This window comes from Protomyctophum bolini (genome assembly GCF_963924005.1).
Source record: "Protomyctophum bolini genome assembly, chromosome: 2".
Taxonomy (NCBI): Eukaryota; Metazoa; Chordata; class Actinopteri; order Myctophiformes; family Myctophidae; genus Protomyctophum; species Protomyctophum bolini.
Genome location: NC_137863.1, coordinates 2,560,442 through 2,570,569, shown reverse-complemented (window position 1 = coordinate 2,570,569; position 10,128 = coordinate 2,560,442). Strand labels below are relative to the sequence as shown.

The following is a 10,128-nucleotide window of genomic DNA, read 5'->3' as shown; positions in this document are numbered from 1 at the left end:
CTAGAGGGTTCTGTCCTCACTGTGTCCATGTTGGAATGATGGAGTCTAGAGGGTTCTTTTTTTTTAAATATATTTTTTATCCCACGATTTTGTAACCCATTTTTCACCCCTGTGCCAATCATCTACTGTGATCCTGGGCTCTACACACCCTCCACCAACCTGGGGAGAGCAACGGACTTAACTCATGCTCCCTTCATGCCCGAGTGTCCAAGTTGCTCCTTTACACCTGACAGGGGGGAGTTTCCCTGGTTGGACGTAGCGCGTGGAAGGAACACGTTATTCCAACCAGTTCCTTTCCCCTCCATCAGGCGCCCCGGCTGGCCAGGGGGAGGCAGTTTAGAGACCAGGATTACTGCATGTTTTTGTGAGGGTATCTACCCTAGGGGACACGGGGAGAACATGCAAACTCCACACAGAAAGGCCCTTTCGCCAACCCCGCCTTCGGGTATGGGCACTGATGACGCGGAGGAGGAAACACGCCGCCAGCACCCACAGTGCCCCGAGCGGGAATCGAACCCAGTGAGGCGACAGCACTACCAACTGTGCCACCGTGCCCCGAGTCTAGAGGGTTCTGTACTCACTGTGTCCATGTTGGAATGATGGAGTCTAGAGGGTTCTGTCCTCACTGTGTCCATGTTGGAATGATGGAGTCTAGAGACGCGCGCACACGCGCACACGCACACACACACACACACACACACACACACACACACACACACACACAATAAAATTATAGATTCCAACTTTGAGTGACAATGCTGTGTGTGTGTGTGTGTGTGTGTGTGTGTGTGTGTTATTATTTCGGGGTTCCTCAATTAAAATATGATTATTTTTGGTTTCCTCAATTCAATTCATTAATAAATATGTACAGGTTCACAAAGGTTCTCATTAATCTGTAGATTAACATTGGAGGATGAATTATAATGATTCAAATGGCCCGGAAAGCTCATTATCTTGTAACTTGTTAAAAAAATTAACCCATTTAGGCCTGACGTCGAAATGTATAAAATGTCTTCTAAATTCTGACAGTTTTCTGAAATACCTATATGTTTCTGTATCAGTGGTGCTCAATATGTCATGTCAAGGACCCCAACAATTATATGTAATTGGCCGCCGACCCCCATCTGAAAATAATATGTTTTTCCAGCTTGTGCTCTGTACATCCGAAAGCGTTGTTATTAACCCATTCTGACCTGAGATCAGATTCTAAAAATGTCTTCAGTTGCTCTTCACTCTTTCAAAAATAGCAGACCTACAAGCTCATAGCGCGCCACTCGGTGGTGCGCTATGAGCTTGTAGGTCTGCTATTTTTCAATAGCTAAAGCACGACATGATGCTAACATCAAAATGGGTTCCCGCCCAAAATGGGTTAAAGTAAGTGCGTATGATAGCAGTAAACTAACATGAAGTAAAAAGTAAGGCTAAAAGATGTTAAAAAGTGGTCGGTTTTGGACGAGCTGCTGTCAGACGTCACCGAACGCTCGCGCATGCGCTACACAGCTATGATTATTTTATAAATATGATTATTTTGGGGGTCCTCAATTCAAATATGATTATTATGTGGGGTCCCCAGTTCAAATATGATTATTATGGCAGGTCCCCAGTTCAAATATGATTATTTTGGGGGTCCTCAGATCAAATATGATTATTTTGGGGGTCCTCAGTTCAAATATGATTATTTTGGGGGTCTCCAGTTCAAATATGATTATTATGGCAGGTCCCCAGTTCAAATATGATTATTATGGCAGGTCCCCAGTTCAAATATGATTATTTTGGGGGTCCTCAGTTCAAATATGATTATTTTGGGGGTCCTCAGTTCAAATATGATTATTTTGGGGGTCCTCAGTTCAAATATGATTATTCTGGGGGTCCTCAGTTCAAATATGATTATTTTGGGGGTCCTCAGTTCAAATATGATTATTTTGGGGGTCCTCAGTTGAAATTAAATCACACTGTGGAGACTTTAAGACATTCTTTCTGCCCCCTGGTGGTTGGACTCTAACACTTCACCCGACAGTGACGATCTTCTTTATTACATTTTAATTGTATTGAGTCTTAATTTAGTCGACTAAGACTAGACTAAGACTAAATAATGTACAAATGACTAAAATAGGACTCCAATTAAATGCGTGTCCATTATACTTACTGCTCACACAGACACGCTGAGGAGGAGCAGAGGGAGGACCAGAACCAGAACCCAGCATAGAGAGGTCCAGTGGACCTGGTCTGGAATTACGTGTGTGTGTGTGTGTGTGTGTGTGTGTGTGTGTTACATGTGTGTGTGTTACGTGTGTGTTACGTGTGTGTGTGTGTGTGTGTGTGTGTGTGATTAGAGGTGTGTGTCCCCCTAGATTAGAGGTGTGTGTGTGTGTGTGTGTGTGTGCGCACGCGCGAGGGTGACAGCACGGAGGTGAAGCTCCGTAGGACGCCGTTGTTGTTAATGTTTTAATATTAACAACCACACCCGTTGTTATTACCACCGTCAATGTAATAAGGTGCTGCTAAGATGCAGTTGCAAGTCCTATGGACAATGTGTCTGATCGCTTCGATCAGGCTTGCGTATAAGCAAGCATTACCCACCGGGAGGATCTACAAGCAGCCGCGACAACCCAGCGGCCTGCCCCGGGAGCGGTTACCGGGAAGAGAGCCACCAGACTCGGCGTTCGAGCAGTACGTCCACCCGCTGTCAGAACAACAATGGATGGCCTTTCAGAACCAGGAGAACACCTACAGGGACAGCCTCAACACACAACGGCAGCGTGACAACATCTACTTTGCCTCCGGTGTACCAGAAAAGTGGAAAAGGCTCGTCACTCTGTTAAGCGGAATATTCTTCAGGAACGGCATTTTCACAGCGGAAAGCCACGGCGGCAGGCCATTCGGGCTACAACTGCTTAAATACGTGGCGCGAGTCCTGAAAAAGTTCCCGTTAGTGCATCCCCACCCCGACGTGTTATCAACAACTTCAATAGCGGAATGGATCCGCGGCCAACTACGCTTCTTACTGGACACCGTGCTGCCCTCCCTGGAGACTGGCGTGAGTCACGGTGGTCCACGTAGGAAAGTGAAAAGGAATAAACTGGCCCACCTCTGGCTGCACAGAAGATCCAAGGCGATCCAAATCATCCTGCATGACTGTGAGTACCCCACCCCCCCGACCTGCTCAAATGACATCGCAGCTATACAGGCTTATTACAGCAATAAATGTCAGAGCCACAGACCGATTGCTGCCCTCCCTCCCCCACCCTGGTATGAGAGCCTGCCGGAGTACGAGCCGACCACGTTTCCAAGCACCACGCACTTTACCTGTGAAGAAGTGGAGGCAGTTTTACACAACCTCCCAAACAATAAAGCCAGTGGCATGGATGGGGTGACATATGAGACATTGAAAACCGCGCAGTCATGTCAGACTTTAACAACAATTTTTAATGTCTGTCTAGAGAATAGGAGGGTCCCAGTTGCCTGGAAAGGAGCACTTATCCATCGTATTCCCAAGAAAGACAATATCCCTGAAGATCCATCCACATGGAGAGACATTTCCCTTCTCCCAACAACATACAAGGTTTTCATGAAATGTATGCTGGCTAGAATACTCCCCTGGTTGGTAGATGCAGATATTTTGTCTAGCAAACAAAAAGCATATATTAACAGGCAGGGTATGAACGAGCATGTATTTTGCCTTAAAACAGGGATAGATGATTTCAAGCACGAGTCATGTAGACTGTACTCAGTCTTCCTTGATTTTAGAGATGCATTTGGGACGCTTTCACATGATGTCATGATCAGGTCACTTGAGGAAATAAAATTACCTCAAGTGTACATTGACTTAGTGAAAGACATATACTGTGAGTCCTCCATCCAGGTAATCTGTGGGAAACAGCTAACTCCACCTATACCTCTAGAGATAGGGATTAAGACTGGCTGCCCTTGGAGCGCAGTTAATTTTATAATTGCCCTCAACCAGTGGTTAAAGTGGTTATGTCTGTGTGCCCCCCACGGTGTGATTTCACCTAACCCAGTACAGGGCTACGCAGATGATGTCCAGTTGGCCTCCAGGGAAGAAGGAGTCATTAAAAACATGCTCGCCAGGACAGATTCATTTCTGGAATGGTCAGGCCTGGAAGTCAAGGACATTAAATGTGCTGTACTGTATGAGAGAAGGAGCGGAGGAAATAGGTGGTACCACTCTAACACCGACACATGCCCTGACTTCAGAATAGCCACCAAACCCATACGTGTGTTCTCCCTTCATGAGACATACTCCTACCTAGGGCATAGGTTTAACATTGCAGGTGAATGGAAGGAACAAGTTAATCTCATCTTGTCCGAGTTCACATCAAGGTTGGATCTTATTGACAGATGCTCTCTACCATTAACAATGAAGCTAGAGGCCATTAGACCAATAGCACTGTCTAAAGTCCAACACTTTTTCTCCAATGTTCACCTTATGCAGAAGGTACTAAGCGAAATGAACAACAAAACAGTGAGCTTAGTACGTAAGTGGTTTTCCCTGAACACACACAGCACCCGTGACATTATTCACCATCCTCAGTGGGGGGGCGGGCTGGGTGTACCGAATGTGTCATGGATCTATATCAGCATGCGCATAGCTCATCTATTAAGCATGCTGAATAATGATGATAAGGATGTTAGGGAGCTAGCCAGATCTTCCCTGTTCCTCGATATGAGGAGACGCAAGGTCCCCTTAGCCAGGGAGCCACAGCCCCACTTCCTTGGGTTCAAAAGGAAACCCAGTGGGAAACTGGACACTCGCTCCCCAGGCTTCGGTGTCTCGTCAGATTGGCCGGATCTGAACGACCTCTGCATCCAAGCCGGTGTGTCCCTGGAGTGGGCGCGGCCTGACTCTGAGACTGTGGAGGTCTCTGAGGACATAATAACTGACCTTCTCACCTCTGTTAGAGCAACAGTGACCTACAGCGGACACACCCACCTGTTGACACCTAAGGGTGCCCGGCGGACCCTGTTGGATATGTTCCAACATCGGCAACAACAACACTGGACTGGATTCAAACTCCAGGAGAAACTGGCTTGTCTTCCCCATGCTGACCACTCTGTTTCCCATTCATTCATAAGGAACACTGCTCTCAATGAGGACATTATCACCTTTACAGTAAAAGCCAGGCTACAGATCCTTCCCACCAAACTCAACCTCTCCCTCTGGTTTCCCTCCACCCATGCACCTCATTGCTTGCATCACACCACAGGGCTTGTTACAGAAACCATGTCACACATTCTGAATGGCTGTTTTGCCTATAAAGGGCTTTACATAGCACGCCACGACAGAATAGTTGATCTCATAACTAAGGACATATCCAAACATTTAGCACTGTCTGTGAGAATGTACAAACATTCCTGTGTCAAACCTTCCATGTTTCAACTCTGTACTGAAAATACTGACATTTTTGCACATCTCTCTGCTAACACACCAGATGTTGTTGTGGTTAATGAAGAGAACAAATCAGTTTTCATTCTTGAAATGGCCTGCACCTTTGACTCTAGCTTAGAGGAAGCCTTTATGACTAAGGTCATTAAGTACCAGCCGCTCCTCCAGTCCATCATTGAACTAGGCTATAGGTGCAATCTATATGTGTTTATCTTCGGCAGCCTAGGACATGTACACAGTTTGGTCGTAAGAGGCTTCCAACAACTTGGGATGCCGAAAAAAGCAGCCAAACGGCTTGCGAAATTCTGTGCAATATCTTCCACTATCGGTAGCCGCCAAATATGGCGAAGACGCTGTTACCTGTACCCCTGAAGGGTGTGTGGGTATTTATTTGTTCGGGATTTGCTGACTGCATTCTGTGCGGCACCTTGTAAATATTTGTGTCCTTGTATTTGTATCTCTTATGTGGACATAAATAAATGATTAAAATGTGTGTGTGTGTGTTACGTGTGTGTGTGTGTGTGTGTGTGTGTGTGTTACGTGGTGTTACGTGTGTGTGTGGACGTGGTCTGGAATTAAATGTGTGTGTGTCCATTATACTTACTGCTCACACAGACACGCTGAGGAGGAGGAGGAGGAGGAGGAGGAGGACCAGAACTCAAACCCAGCATAGAGAGGTCCAGTGGACCTGGTCTGGAAGGTGTACAGGTGACTCAGTGAGTCAGAGCATCCTGTGTAGAAGGACAGAGTCCCAGCCGGACGGTCCACATACACCGATACTCTGTTGGAGCCTTTAGAGGGACTGACAGGGAGGAAAGTCCTCTGTCCGTTGTGGTAGACACGGTAACTGGAACCATCATCACCATCACAGTCCAGACTCCAGGACTTATCATTCCATCCAAACAAACAGTCACGACTACGTCCTTTCCTGCTGATTGTTCCGTCAGCCACTGCTATATGAACCCCTCCACTGCACTCTACCTCCCAGGAACAGCGTCCAGTCACACTCTGTGAACTCAGAACTTGTTCATAGAAATCAAACCTGTCTGGGTGATCAGGAGGACGCGGACCCCCTGACCTCTGTGACCCCCCTGTGACCTTCCTGTTGTCCTCAGACAGAGAGAGGTCACAGTGTGCTGTGTTTGAGTCCAGTGTGAGACGCTGGAAATCTGATGAGAAAACAACACAGTAAACATTAAATACATCATTCACTGACTGACACCGACATGCACGCACACGCACACACACACACACACACACACACACACACACACACACACACACACACACACACACAGACACACACGCACACACACACACACACACACACACACACACACACTGATCTACAAACTCACTGCAATGTTAATACAGATTTAGTCCTATTTCAGTCATTTGTACATTATTTAGTCTTAGTCTAGTCTTAGTCGACTAAATTAAGACTCAATACAATTCAAATGTAATAAAGAAGATCGTCACTGTCCAACCACCAGGGGGCAGAATGTCTTAAAGTCTTCACCAGTGTGATTTTATTTGAACTTGAGACCCCCAAAATAATCATATTTGAACTGAGGACCCCCAAAATAATCATATTTGAACTGAGGACCCCCCAAAATAATCATATTTGAACTGGAGACGCCCCAAAATAATCATATTTGAACTGGAGACCCCCAAAATAATCATATTTGAACTGGAGACCCCCAAAATAATCATATTCGAACTGGAGACCGCCAAAATAATCATATTTGAACTGGAGACCCCCAAAATAATCATATTCGAACTGGAGACCCCCAAAATAATCATATTTGAACGGAGGACCCCCCCAAAATAATCAACATTGACAAGCACTTTGAATTGTAGGCATTCCATTTAGTTTGAGGCATTGTGAGCTTGTAGATCTGCTATTTCCACAATATTTTCCACTATTTGACATTTTTGGCCAATTTGGCCATCTGGGGACCCCCCACAATAATCTGGAGATAATAATCTCTCTGTGTACCTGTCTGTGTGTACCTGTCTGTCTGTGTGTACCTGTCTGTCTCTCTGTGTACCCGTCTGTCTCTCTCTTCCCTTCCCCAAAATAATCAAAGTACAGTACAGAGCACAGTACACTACAATACAGTACAGAGCACAGTACACTACAATACAGTACAGAGCACAGTGCAGTACAATACAGTACAGAGCACAGTACACTACAATACAGTACAGAGCACAGTACACTACAATACAGTACAGAGCACAGTACACTACAATACAGTACAGAGCACAGTACACTACAATACAGTACAGAGCACAGTACACTACAATACAGTACAGAGCACAGTGCAGTACAGTAACTATAACAGTAAATGTATAGTTGCACCGCTCAGTTCACACAGGTGTGATTTATATTTCCGGTTGTCTTGTATGGTGTTAAATAGAGCGTGGAACCATGCCAATGACCGACACGGTCAAACCAAAACGAGATCCACCTGTGATCTGCACACATCACAGCTCTGCACCACCTTTCATGCATCGCACGTCAGAACTGAACTTATGCCAATATAGACGAAATACATGTTGTTTACGACCAGGTTAGTGAATGAGGCCCATTGTTTCTGTCAGACCACATGACCTCATCTTGATGGTGTTAAGGACCAGGCCAAGAGCAGAGAGTAGAGAGCACAAGAGTTTTCAGGACAACATCAACTAAGTATACAGTGTATAAAATGTTAATGTAGACACAGATACTCACGTTTTGAAATGAGTGTAGAATTAAATCTATCTTCTCCTCCATGTTTGACTCTGTAGGAAGTAGAACAACAATGCATCAATGTCTAACTGTCTAACACAACGTCTCCACTAGCTGACACTACAGTGTTTCACTCTGTAGGAAGTAGAACAACAATGCATCAATGTCTAACTGTCTAACACAACGTCTCCACTAGCTGACACTACAGTGTTTCACTCTGTAGGAAGTAGAACAACAATGCATCAATGTCTGACTGTCTAACACAACGTCTCCACTAGCTGACACTACAGTGTTTCACTCTGTAGGAAGTAGAACAACAATGCATCAATGTCTAACTGTCTAACACAACGTCTCCACTAGCTGACACTACAGTGTTTCACTCTGTAGGAAGTAGAACAACAATGCATCAATGTCTAACTGTTTAACACAACGTCTCCACTAGTTGACACTACAGTGTTTCACTCTGTAGGAAGTAGAACAACAATGCATCAATGTCTAACTGTCTAACACAACGTCTCCACTAGTTGACACTACAGTGTTTCACTCTGTAGGAAGTAGAACAACAATGCATCAATGTCTAACTGTCTAACACAACGTCTCCACTAGCTGACACTACAGTGTTTCACTCTGTAGGAAGTAGAACAACAATGCATCAATGTCTAACTGTCTAACACAACGTCTCCACTAGCTGACACTACAGTGTTTCACTCTGTAGGAAGTAGAACAACAATGCATCAATGTCTGACTGTCTAGCACAACGTCTCCACTAGCTGACACTACAGTGTTTCTCCTGTCATTATCTTGGCCCTGCAGCTCATCCAGACATACTCACTGCTGCCCAGTTTGGATCTCATCACCTCCTCAGACTCCACCTTAACCCCTATAGCACTCCACTGTCCTTTTATACCTTTGAGGCACTGCATTGTGTTGTTGTTCTTCTCATGATTTGTGACTTTGGGCTGTATCGTATCCCATGCCTTACCCGCAAGCATTAAACACTTTACGTGAATTACTCATTTAGGAGCTTCCACTATGCGTAAACGTTATCTTGCGGCCACACAACCCACTATACATGTTTGCGGCTGGAGGTGTGTCTGTACGCGTGTTGATGCTATCTCATGCACACAGGTTTAGGACAACGGAAATCGTGTCTTCAAACCACCCGTAATGTGAACACACACAACAACCCTCTGTATCTAATTTAAATGTATTCCAAGGCAGCACGCGTTGCTCTTCCATAAGGTTCACTCCAGGTATAATGGATTATGGTACCTGGCACACTGATTGGTTTAGGTTGCGTAACGCCCAAACCACACCTATGCATAATGTAACGGGTAGCGGAGGTGTTTTAAGGATTTAGCCATTCATAAGATAGCTAATTTAATGGGGGAACGCCTCTTACACAATGCTAAATCCCCAAATTACGGAGAAAGTGCCCCTGACGCAAGATAGGGCCCTTTGTGTCAGAGATACACTGTTAAGGGAAACACTGCACTGTCCAACATGGACACAGCCCAAGTCTACTCACTGTCCAACATGGACACAGCCCAAGTCTACTCACTGTCCAACATGGACACAGCCCAAGTCTACTCACTGTCCAACATGGACACAGCCCAAGTCTACTCACTGTCCAACATGGACACAGCCCAAGTCTACTCACTTGCAGTTCTCCAGAACTGAATCATTCACCACGTTGAGGCTCAGGTCCAACTCTCTTAGGGAGGGATTAGAGCTTACAGCTGAGGCCAGAGCTTCACAGCATCTCTCTGACAGGCCGCCGTTAGCCAGTCTGAAACACCAGATTAAAACATACATAAATGAATTCATTAATAAATGTTTAATTCGCAGTTTTTTAATAATTATAAAATATCGGATTTGTCGTGGACATATTATTAACCCATTTTGGGCGGGAACCCATTTTGGTGTTAGCATCGTGTCGTGCTTTAGCTATTGAAAAATAACAGATCTACAAGCTCATAGCGCGCCACCGAGT

General features: G+C 45.3%; 1 long non-coding RNA gene across 1 annotated transcript; it reads right to left on the bottom strand.

The window, feature by feature from the left end:
* Positions 1 to 6,481: 6,481 nt before the first annotated feature.
* On the bottom strand, positions 6,482 to 9,877 carry LOC308335033. The gene is made up of 3 exons (XR_013965959.1): positions 9,796 to 9,877; positions 8,139 to 8,188; positions 6,482 to 6,573 (listed from the first exon to the last, which is right to left on the bottom strand). It is a non-coding gene; the product is annotated as an uncharacterized lncRNA (long non-coding RNA).
* Positions 9,878 to 10,128: the final 251 nt, after the last annotated feature.